The 12,328-nt window shown below is 36.7% G+C and overlaps 1 protein-coding gene across 1 annotated transcript in view; it reads right to left on the bottom strand.

The window, feature by feature from the left end:
• OCA2 (OCA2 melanosomal transmembrane protein) overlaps nt 1–12,328 on the bottom strand; it is a 258,996-nt gene that overhangs the window by 219,295 nt on the left and 27,373 nt on the right. The gene's annotated exons all lie outside the window — the stretch shown is intronic.

Below are 12,328 nucleotides of genomic sequence, written 5' to 3'. Positions count from 1 at the left end.
CAGACAAAATAGGCTTTAAAACAAAGGTTATAATGAAAGACAAGGAAGGGCATTAAATAATGATCAAAGGATCAATATAATAAGAGTATATTATACTTGTTAACATATACACACCCCACACAGGAACACCTAAATATATAAAGCAAATACTAACAAACATAAAGGGAGAAATTGAAAATAATACAAAAATAGCAGGGGACTTTAACACCCCACTGACATCAATGGACAGATCAACCAGACTGAAAAATCAATAAGGCATCAGAGGTCCTAAATGACAGAATAAACAAGTTGAACTTAATTAACATTTACAGGTGACTACATCAAAAAAAAAAAAAGCAGACTACACATTCTTTTCAAGGAACTTTTTCTAGGACAGACTACATACTAGGTCACAAAAGATTCATCTGTTTAAGAGGAGAGCAATGATGTCAAGCATGTTTGTCAACCACAACAGTATGAAACTAGAGATGAATGACAGAAAGAAAAACAGAAAAAGAGCAAACGCGTGGACACTAAACAACATGCTACTAAAAAACCAATGAGTCAATGATAAAATCAAAGAGGATATCAGAAAATACCTCAAGACAAATAAAAATGAAAATACGGACTTCCTAGGTGGTACAGTGGTTAAGAATCTGCCTGCCAATGCAGGGCACATGGTTCAAGTGCTGCCCCAGGAAGATCCCACGTACTGTGGAGCAACTAAGCCGATGCACAACAACTATTGAGCCTGCACTCTAAAGCCCATGAGCCACAACTATTGAGCCCATATGCTGCAACTACTGAGGCCCATTCACCTAGAGCCCATGCTCCACAACAAGAGAAGCCACAGCAATGGGGAGCCCACACACCACAATGAAGAGTAGCCCCTGCTCTCTGCAACTAGAGAATGCCCATGTGCAGCATTAAAGACCCAACACAGCCAATAAAAATAAATAAATCCAATAAATAAATAAATTTATTTTTAAAAAAATGAAAACGTAACTTTCCAAAACCTATGGAATGCATCAGAAGCAGATCTAAGAGGGAAGATCATAGTGATACAGGCCTTACTTGAGATACAAGAAAAGCCTCAAATGAACATTAACCTACCAAATAAAAGAAATAGAAAAAGAAGAACAAAGCCAAAAGTCAGCAAAAGGAAGGAAATAAAGATCAGAGAGGAAATAAATAAAATAGAGATTTAAAAAACAATATAAAAGATCAATAACACCAAGAGCTGGTTTTCTAAGAAGATAAACAAACTTGACAAATCTCTAGCCAGGCTCACCAAGAAGAAAACTGAGAACCCAAATAAACAAAATAAGAATGAAAGAGGATAAATAACAGCCAATACCATAGATATACAAAAAATTATAACAACAGAATACTATGAACAGTTATATGCCAACAAATTGGACAACCTAGAAGAAATGAATAAATTTCTAGAAACATACAGGCTGCCAAGACTGAGTCAACAAGAAATAGAAAATTTGAAGAGACTGACCACTAGGAGTGAAATAGAATCTGGAAAAGAAAAGAAAAGAAAAACCTCACTGTGAACAAAAATCCCAGACTGGACAGCTTCCCTGGGAAGTTTTACCAAACATATAAAGAAGAATTTTTATCTATCCTTCTCAAACCATTCCAAAAGATTGAAGAGAAAGGAACAGTACCAGATTCATTTTATGAGGCCACAATTACCCTGATACCAAAACCACACAAGTACACTACAAACAAAGGAAAATTACAGGCCAGTATCTTTGAAGAACATAGATGCAAAATTCCTCATCAAAATATTAGCAAACAAATGCAACAATACATAAAAAGGATCACACACCTTGATCAAGTTGGAGTTATCCCAAGGTCACAAGGATGGTTCACTGTATGCAAATCAATCAATACGATACAGGACATTAACAAAAGGAAAGACAAAAACCACATGATTTTCTCAAAAGACACAGATAAAGCATTTGAAATAATTCAACATTCATTCGTGATAAAAACACTCATCAAAGTGGGCACAGAGGGGACACATCTCAACATAATAAAGGCCACTTATGAAAAACCTACAGTCAGATTAATACTCAACAATAAAAAGCCAAATACCTTCCTGCTAAATTCAGGAAAAAGACAAAGATGCTTCTATTTAACATAGTATTGGAAGTCCTAGCCACAGCAGTCAGACAAGAAAAAGAAATTAAAAGTATCCAAATTAGAAGGAAACAGGTAAAAATAATGAAAGGAAAAATGTCATTTGCAGATGACATATTTTATTTAGAGAACCCTAAAGTTTCCACCCAAAAACTATTAGAACTAATAAAATAAAGGAATTCATCAAGGTTTCAAGATACAAGATTAATATATAGAAATCTGTTGTATTTCTAAACACTAATAAGGAAATATCAGGAAGAGAAAATAAAAAAACAACCTCATTAAAAATCACATTAAAGGGGCTTCCCTGGTGGTGCAGTGGTTAAGCATCTGCCTGCCAATTCAGGGGACATGGGTTTGAGCCCTGGTCCAGGAAGATCACACATGCCATGGAGCAACTAATCCTGTGCACCACGAGTTCTGAGGCTGCACTCTAGAGCCCAGAGCCACAACTACTGAGCCCACGCACTACAATTGCTCAAGCCCATGAGCCTAGAGCCCATGCTCTGCAAAAAGAGAAACCATCACAATAAGAAGCCCTTGCACCGCAATGAAGAGTAACCCCCACTCTCCACAACGAAGAGTAGTCCCTGCTCTACGCAACTACAGAAAGCCCAACCACAGCAATGCAGCCAACTTTCCTAAAAAGATCATTTTTAAAAAAACCTAGGAATAAACTTAACTAAGGGAGGAGAAAGACTTATATAACTAAAAACTATAAAAATTCATAAAGGAAATTGAAGATGGTTCAAAGAAATTGAAAGATATCCTGTGCTCTTGGGTTGGAAAAATTAATATTATTAAATTGGCCATATACCCAAAGCAACCTACAGACTTAATGCTATCCCTATCAAATTACCCATGACATGTTTCACTGAACTAGAACACATAACTCTAAAATTTATATGGAACCACAAAAGACCCCAAGTTGCCAAGGCAATCTTGAGAGAAAAAGAACAAAATTGTAGGTATAACACTTCCAGACTTCAAACTGTACTACAAAGTTACAGTAATCAAAACAGTGTGATATTGGCACAAAACAGTCACATAGATCAATGGAACAGACTAGAAAGCCCAGAAACAAACCCACACACCTACAATCAATTTATGACAAAGGAGGCAAGAATATACAATGGAGAAAAGACACTCTCTTCAACAAGTGGTGCTAAGAAAACTGGACAGCCATGTGTGAAACAATGAAATTAGAACACTCTATTACACCATATATAAAAATGAACTTAAAGTGGTTTAAAGACCTAAATATAAGACATGACACCATAAAACTCCTAAAAGAGAACATAGGCAAAACATTTTCAGACATAAATCATAGCAATATTTTCTTAAATTTGTCTCCCAAGGCAAAAATAAATAAATAAAAATATAAACAAAAAAAAATAGGACCTCATCAAACTTAAAAGCTTTTGCACAACAAAATGAAAAGACAACCTACAGAATAGGAGAAAATATTTACAAATGATGGAGCTGACAAGGGATTAATATCCAAAATACATAAACAGCTCATATAACTAAGTATTTTTAAAAATCCAATCAAAAAATTGACAGAAAACTTAAATAGACATTTTCCAAAGAAGACATATGAATAGCTAACAGGCACATGAAAAGAAGTGCAAATCACTAATTATTAGAGAAATGCAGACCAAAACCACAGTGAGATATCACCTTACACATGTCAGAATGGCTGTTATCAAAAAGTCTGCAAATAACAAATGTTGGCCAGGATGTGGAGAAAAGGGAAGCCTTGTACACCACTGGTGGGAATGTAAATTGGTGCAGCTACTATGGAAAACAGTACAGAGTTTCCTTTAAAAACTAAAAATAGAACTATATATGATCCAGCAATTTCACTCCTAGGAATATACATGGAAAAAATGAAAACACTAACTCAAAAAGATACATGCACCCCAATGTTTATAGTAGCACTATTTACAATAGCCAAAACATGGAAGTTATCCAAGTACCCATCAACAGAAGAATAGATAAAGATGATCTGGTATATGTATATATAATGGAATATTATACAGCCATAAAAAGAATGAAATACTGCCCATTGTAACAATGTGGATGGACCTAGAGAACATTGTGCTTAGAGAAATAAATCTGACAAAGACAAATGCTATATGATAACACTTATATGTGGAATCTAAAAAATAATAGAAATGAGTGTATATACAAAGCAGATATAGACTCAAAGACACAGAAAACAAACTCATGGTTACAAAAGAGGAGAGAGAAGGGGTGAGGGACAAATTAGGATTATGGAGATTAACAGACATAAACTACTACTGTATAGCACAGGGAATTATACCCATTATTTGTAATAACCCATAATGGGATATAGCCTGTTAAAAGGGAACTATATAAAATAGTAAAAATATTGAATCTCTATGCTGTACTCCTGAAATTAACACAATACTGTAAAACAACTATATTTTAATAAAATTCATATATATAAAATAATAGCTTTGGACAATATGTAACAACACTGATAGTATTTATAATATACAATTACATAAAGGAATTACAAAATAAGACACTATGAGCACAAAAATATAAAAATACATATTACATATGGAGAAGGCCAGAAGGGAACACAGGTAAATGCCAATAGACAATAATAACTGTCATAAAATAATTTTCCCTCTCAATTTCCAAATTATTTATTTATTTATTTTGGCTTGGCAACAATAAAAACAGTAATCAATTCATGATAGATGAATTGGCCGCATCAGACAATTCAGTCTGACAATATACTATATTTAATCCATATCTTAGATCTTATGTGCTTTTCATAATAAAAGAAGAATCCATTCAAAATTTTATGAGATTTGAGTTCAAAACTACGCTATATTTAGATAAGGGAATGAGAAAGCGAGTGAAGAAATGGGGGAAGTGGAGTGAAACATTGTTTATTTTTTATGAAGAAAACTAGCATATTAGAAAAGATTCATTCATCATTAATTTGGTAATTTTGTTTGTTCTATGTCATTAAAAATGTACAAAGACCTCAAATAGCAAAGGGGTGGAATTTCCTCAGTGAGGACAGGGGGAAAACAGCATCAAGAAGTATCTTGCAGGATTGAGTAAAGATGGTGGAATAGGAGGACGTGGAATTTGTCCAAAAACATATCTACAAATGGAACAGTTCCCACAGAGCACCTACTGAAAATTAGCAGTAGACTTCAGGCACCTAAAAGAATGAAAGAAAGAAGAAAAAAGAAAAAAAAGAAAAGAGGAATTGAAAAAGAGGCCAGCAGCCCTGGTGGGAAGCTGAAGTTAAGCAGAGATCTCCACATTAAGAAAGACTCCCTCACAGAGGGGAGATCAGCTGGGACAAAAAAGGAACTTCAGGGCATCAAAGGAGAATGCAACAGATGGTCTGTCTAAGGCAAGACAAAGTAAGAACCAACTGCATGCATGATCTACACAGCAGCTCTGCACATTCCAGCCTGAATCGTGAGTTGCTGGTTGCAAAGGGGGCTGGGTGCTGGAAAGAGGGGTTTGGAGTGCAGACCCAGTGAGGACAGCCTGAAGGGACAGGAGCAAGGGGCACCACAACTGGGAAAGTCTGTGGACAAAGCCTGAGACTCCTTAGCTAGGCAACATCATTGAGTAGCATGCAAGGAGTATACCCACCATTATAAACCCCTTCCCAACCCACCAGCTTCTTCAGCTGCTGCAGGCATTAGAGCGGCTCCCACCTGAGCAGGCCTGCCCACCCCTCAGGCTGTGGTTGCCTCTGCCTGGGTAGGCTCCAGGGGCCTGAGAACTGCCCACCCCAAAACTTCCCTGGGAATCAGCCCTGGGCACCCCTGTTGTCAGGGTCTAAAGGCTAAAGTGTGGGGTTGGAAGAACAGACCCAGGGAGAGAAATGCAGTTGGCTGTGCAGATACAATAGAAGGACAGGAGTGAGGGGATGTGTGACCGGGAATACCCCCAGAGGAATCAGGGTCTGCCTGGAAAGTGAGGCACCATTGTTGAGAGACACACAGAGGGCAGGGCTAACCATGCTCCCAGGCACCAGCTCCTGCTGCTGTAGCTACTGGGAGTACCCAAGTGTGCTCGAAGCAGCCACTGCTTTCACTCCCTCTCACCTGGGCAACGATCAGATGCCTGAGGGCGGCAAACATGCAGAGGTGCAGTTAAAACCAAAACTGAGCCCAAGGGGCAGTGCAACTAAGGAAGAGAAACACAAATCTTTCCATGCTGTGAATTAAATCCCCAAGATCAGCTGGGAAAATCCTGCATTTGTGGAATACCTGAATAGATGAGCGCTTCAACATCTGAGATCAGTCTAGCCTTCTCAGCACTGGACTTTCTGGGCAAATACCTATGGGAATTGGACCAGGTCAGAGTCTGAGCTGGCACCACAGAGTCCACAGCAGGTCCAGAGACCTACCTAGAGGTATTCGAAGGCCTCCTGGGGAGGCGGCCCCAGGAAAATATTCTTATTATTATTATTCTTTGTTGGTTTGTTTCATTTTATTCAGTTGTTGGTGTTTTCTTTTATTATTATTATTTTTAACTAATTAATTTATTTTATTGGATGTGTTGGGTCTTTTTTGCTGTGTGTGGGCTTTCTTTTAGTTGCAGTGAGTGGGGGCTTCTCTTCATTGTGGTGCACGGACTCCTCATTACCGTGGCTTCTCTTGTTGTGAAGCACAGGCTCTAGGCACGTGGGCTTCAGTAGTTGCAGCACAAGGGCTCAATAGTTGTGGCTTACGGGCTCTAAAGCACAGGCTCAATAGTTGTGGCACATGGGCTTAGTTGCTCCGTGGCATGTGGGATCTTCCTGGAGCAGGGATCAAACCCATGTCCCCTGCATTGGCAGGCAGATTCTTAACCACTGCACCACCTAGGAAGCCCTTCTTTAATTATTTTTTATCATTTATTTTTTATTCTCTATTTTTATTTTTATCTTTTATCTTATGTTATTTTCTTCATATATATGTTTTTATTTTTATATTTTTCCTTTACTTTTTTGTTGCTCTATGGATTTTGTCTTGTTTTTGATCTTCATTCTCTACATTTTGTTTCATTTTTCTTTTTTCTTCAGTTGTTTTTAGGTGTATATTGTATGTTTTATTTGCTTTTTTGTTATTGTTGTTGTTGATGCTGTTTGATTGCCCCTGTTTTTATTTTGTTTTTCATTCTTTGTTTTTGTTAGTATAATCCCTATCAATTGTTCTCACATTCGAATTCTCTTGTTTGGTTGTCTGTTCCTTGTTTTTTTTTTTTCTTTTCTCTGTGTGTGTCTGTGTGTCTGTGTGTGTATTGCTGTTGCTGCTGTTTCTTTGCTGATGTTCTTGCTGTTTGCCCTGAGCTTCATTTCTCTGTTTTTTGTTGTTGTTTTGGGGTTTTTGTTTGTTTTGTTTTGTTTCTGTTTTTTCTTCTATTTTCTCTATTTTTTTATCAGAATGCGCTATGCAGCTTGCAGGCTCTTGGCTCCCTGAGCCTCCAGGGTGGAAACATAGAATCCAGGATGCTGGAACACCAAAGAATTCCTGAGCCTAGGGAATATTAATTGGCATGTGTGTTCCTGAAGGTATCCATATCAACACCAAGACCCAGCCCCACACAACTGTCTGCAGGCTCCAGTGCTAAACATCTCACACAAAACACCCAGCAAGACAAGAACACAGCCCCATCCATCAGCAGACAGGCTGCCTAAAGTCATACTAAGCTCACAGACATCCCAAAACACACTACCTGACACAGCCCTGCCCATTGGAGGGAAAAGACTCAACTCCACCCAACAGAGGGCAGGCACCAGACCCTCCCACCAAGAAGCCTGCGGAAGCCTCTGGACCAACCTCACTCAGCAGGGGTCAGTCAACAGAAACAAGAGAAATTACGGCCCTGCAGCCTGAGGAAAGAAGGCCATAAACATAGCAGGTTAGACAAAATGAAACAACAGAGAAATACTGCAGACAAAGGATAAAGGTAAAATCCCACAAGACCAAATAAATAAAGAGGAAATAGGCAAGCTATCTGAAAAAAAATCAGAGTAATAATAATAAAGGTGATCCAGGTCTAGGAAAGAGCAGAGAGAAAATACAAGAAATTTTTAACAAGGACCTAGAAGAACTAAAAAACAAATAATCAGTGATAAACAACACAATAACTGAAATGAAAAATACACAAGAAGGCATCAACAGCAGAATACCTGAGGCAGAACAACTAAGTGAGCTGGAAGATAGAATGGTGGAAATAACTGAATAGGAACAGAATAAAGAAAAAATACTGAAGAGAGTTGAGGACAGTCTCAGAGACCTTTGAGACAACATCAAATGCACCAACATTCAAATTATAGGGGTCCCAGGAAAGAAAGAAAAAGGGAAAGGGCCTGAGAAAATATTTGAAGGGATTATAGTCAAAAACTTCCCTAACATGGAAAAAGAAATAGTCAATCAAGTCTAGGAAGTGCAAGGAGTTCCATACAGGATAAACCCAAGGAGAAACAGACAGAGACACATATTAATCAAACTAACAATTAATTAAATACAAAGAAAAAATATTAAAAGCAGCAAGGGAAAAGAGACAAATAACACACAAGGGAATCACCATAAGGTTATCAGCTGATTTTTCAGCAGAAACTTCACAGGCCAGAAGGGAATGGCAGGACATATTGAAAGTGATGAAAGGGAGAAACCTACAACCAAGATTACTCTACCCAGTGAGGATCTCATTCAGAATCAATGGAGAAATCAAAAGCTTTAAAGAGAAGGAAAAGAATTCAGCACCTCCAAACCAGCTCTACAATAAATGCTAAAGGAAATTCTCTAGGTTGAAAACACAAGAAGAGAAAAAGTTCTACAAGAACAAACCCAAAACAATAAAGAAAATGGTAATAAGAACATACACATCTATAATTACCTTAAATGTACTCCAGCTAAAAGACAAAGACTAGCTGAATGGATACAAAAACAAGACCCTTATATATGCTGTCTACAAGAGACACTTCAGACCTAGGGACACAAACAGACTGGAAGTGAGGGGATGGAAAAAGACATTCCATGCAAATGGTGATCAAAAGAAAGCTGGAGTAGCAATACTCATATCAGACAAGATAGGCTTTAAAATAAAGAATGTTACAAGAGACAAGGAAGGACAATACGTAAAGATCAAAGGATCAATCCAAGGAGGAGAATTAACAATTGTAAATATCTATGAACTCAACATGGGAGCACCTCAATACATAAGGCAAATGCTAACAGGCATAAAAGGGAAAATTGACAGTAACACAATAATAGTAGGAGACTTTAACACCCCACTTACACCAATGCACAGATCACCCAGACAGAAAATAAATAAGAAAACACAAGCTTTAAATGACACGATATACCAAATAGACTTAATTAATGTTTATAGGGCATTCCATCTAAAAGCAGCAAAATACACTTTCTTCTCAAGTGCTCACAGAACATTGCCTAGGATAGATCACATGTTGGGTCACAAATCAAGCCTCAGCAAATTTAAGAAAATTGAAATATCAAGCATCTTTTCCAACAACAATGATATGAGATTAGAAATCAATTACAGGAAAAAAAACTGTGAAAAAAAATACAAACACATGGAGGCTAAATGATACACTACTAAATAACCAAGAGATTACTGAAGAAATCAAAGAGGAAATCAAAAACATATCTAGAAACAAATGACAATGAAAACACAAAGACAAAAAAACTATGGGATGCAGAAAAAGAAGTTCTAATGGGAAAGTTTATAGCAATACAAGCCTACTTCAAGAAACAAGAAAAATCTCAAATAAACAACCAAGCCTTACACCTAAAGCAACTAGAGAAAGAAGTTGCTTCCAAGCAAGCAGAAGGAAAGAAATCATAAAGAACAGAGCAGAAATAAAGGAAATAGAAACAAAAAAATAGCAAAGATAATAAAACTAAAAGCTGGTTCTTTGAGAAGATAAATAAGATTGATAAACTTTTAGGCAGACTCATCAAGAAAAAAAAAGGAGAGGACTCAAATTAGTAAAATTAGAAAAGAAAAAGGAGGTTACAGTGACACCATAGGAATAGGATCATAAGAGATTACTACAAGCAACTATATGCCAATAAAATGGTCAACCTGGATGAAGTGGATAAATTCTTAGAAAATTACAACCTTCTAAGACTGAACCAAAAAGAAATAGAAAATATGAACAGGCCAATCCCAAGTAATGAAAGTGAAACTGATTAAAAATCTTCCAACAGGACCAGATGGATTCACAGGTGAATTCTATCAAATATTTAGAGAAGAACTAACACCTATCCTTCTCAAACTCTTCCAAAAAATTGCATAGGGTGGAAGGCTCCTAAATTCATTTTATGAGGCTACCATCACCCTGATACCAAAAGCAAAGATATCACAAAAAAAGAAAATTACAGACCAATATCATTGAGGAACATGGACGCAAAAATCCTCAACAAAATACTAGCAAACAGAATTCAACAACACTTTAAAAGGATCATACACCATGATCAAATGGGGTTTATTCCATGAAGAAAGAAATCTTCAACATATGCAAATCAATATGATATATTAATAAATTAAAGAATAAAAACCATATGATCATCTCAATAGAAGCAGAAAAAGCTTTTGACAAAATTCAACACCATTTATGATTAAAAACCCTCCAGAGAGTGAGCATAGAGGGAACCTACCTCAAAATAATAAAGGCCATGTATGACAAAGCCACATCAAATATCATTCTCAATGGTGAAAAACTGAAAGTATTTCCTCTAAGATTAGGAACAAGACAAGGGTGCCAACTCTTGCCACTATCATTCAACATAGTTTTGGAAGTCCTAGCCATGGCAATTAGAGAAGAAGAAAAATAAATAAAAGGAATCCAAATTGGAAAAGAAGTAAACTGTCACTGTGTGCAGATGACATGATACTATATATAGAAAATCCTAAAGATGCCATCAGAAAACTACTAGAGATAATCAATGAATTTGGTTAATGAATTAATACACAGAAATGAATTAATACACAGAAATCTCCTGCATTCCTAGACACCAACAATGAAAAATCAGGAAGGGAAATTAAGGAAACACTACCATTTACCATTGCAACAAAAAGAATAAAATACCTATGAATAAACCTAGCTAAGGAGGCCAAAGAACTGTACTCAGAAAACTATAAAACACTGATGAAAGAAATTAAAGATAACATAAACACATGGAGAGATATACCATGTACTTGGATTGGAAGAATCAACATTGTGAAAATGACTATACTACCCAAAACAATCTACAGATTCAATGCAATCCCTATCAAATTACCAATGGCATTTTTCATAGAACTAAAACAAAAAGTTATACAATTTATACAGAAACACAAAAGACCCTGAATAGCCAAAGCAATTTTGAGGTAGAAAAACAAAGATGGAGGAATCAAGCTCCCTGACTTCAGACTACACTACAAACCTACAGTAACTAAGAGAGTATGGTACTGGCACAAAAACAGAAATATAGATCAATGGAACAGTATAGAAAGCCCAGAGATAAACCCACATACATATGGTCACCTTATCTTTGACAAAGGAAGCAAAAATATACAACGGAAAAAAAACAGCCTCTTCAATAAGTGGTGCTGGGAAAACTGGACAGCTACATGTAAAAGCATGAAATCAGAACACTCCCTAACACCATACACAAAAATAAACTCAAATGGATTAAAGACCTAAATGTAAGGGCAGTCACTATAAAACTCTTAGAGGAAAACATAGGCAGAACACTCTATGACCTAAATGACAGCAAGATCTTTCTTGACCCACCTCCTAGAGTAAAGGAAATAAAAACAAAAATAAACAAATGGGACTTACTGAAACTTAAAAGTTTTTGCACAGCAAAGGAAACCATAAATATGACGAGAAGACAACCCTTGGAGTGGGAGAAAATATTTGCCAATGGAGCAACTGACAAAGGATTAATCTCCAAAATATATAAGCAGCTCATCCAGCTCAATATCAAAAAAGCAAACAACCCAATCCACAAATGGGTGGAAGACCTAAATAGATATTTCTCCAAAGAAGACATACAGATGGTCAACAAACATATGCTCAAAAGATGCTCAACATCACTAATTAGAGAAATGCAAATCAAAATCGCAATGAGGTATCACCTCACACCAGCCAGATTGGCCATCATCAAAAAATCTAGGAACAATAAATGCT

The sequence above is a fragment of the Hippopotamus amphibius genome, chromosome 8 (assembly GCF_030028045.1).
Source record: "Hippopotamus amphibius kiboko isolate mHipAmp2 chromosome 8, mHipAmp2.hap2, whole genome shotgun sequence".
Classification (NCBI taxonomy): domain Eukaryota; kingdom Metazoa; phylum Chordata; class Mammalia; order Artiodactyla; family Hippopotamidae; genus Hippopotamus; species Hippopotamus amphibius.
The sequence above is the reverse complement of the archived record's forward strand: the minus strand, read 5'-3'. Positions and strand labels throughout refer to the sequence as shown.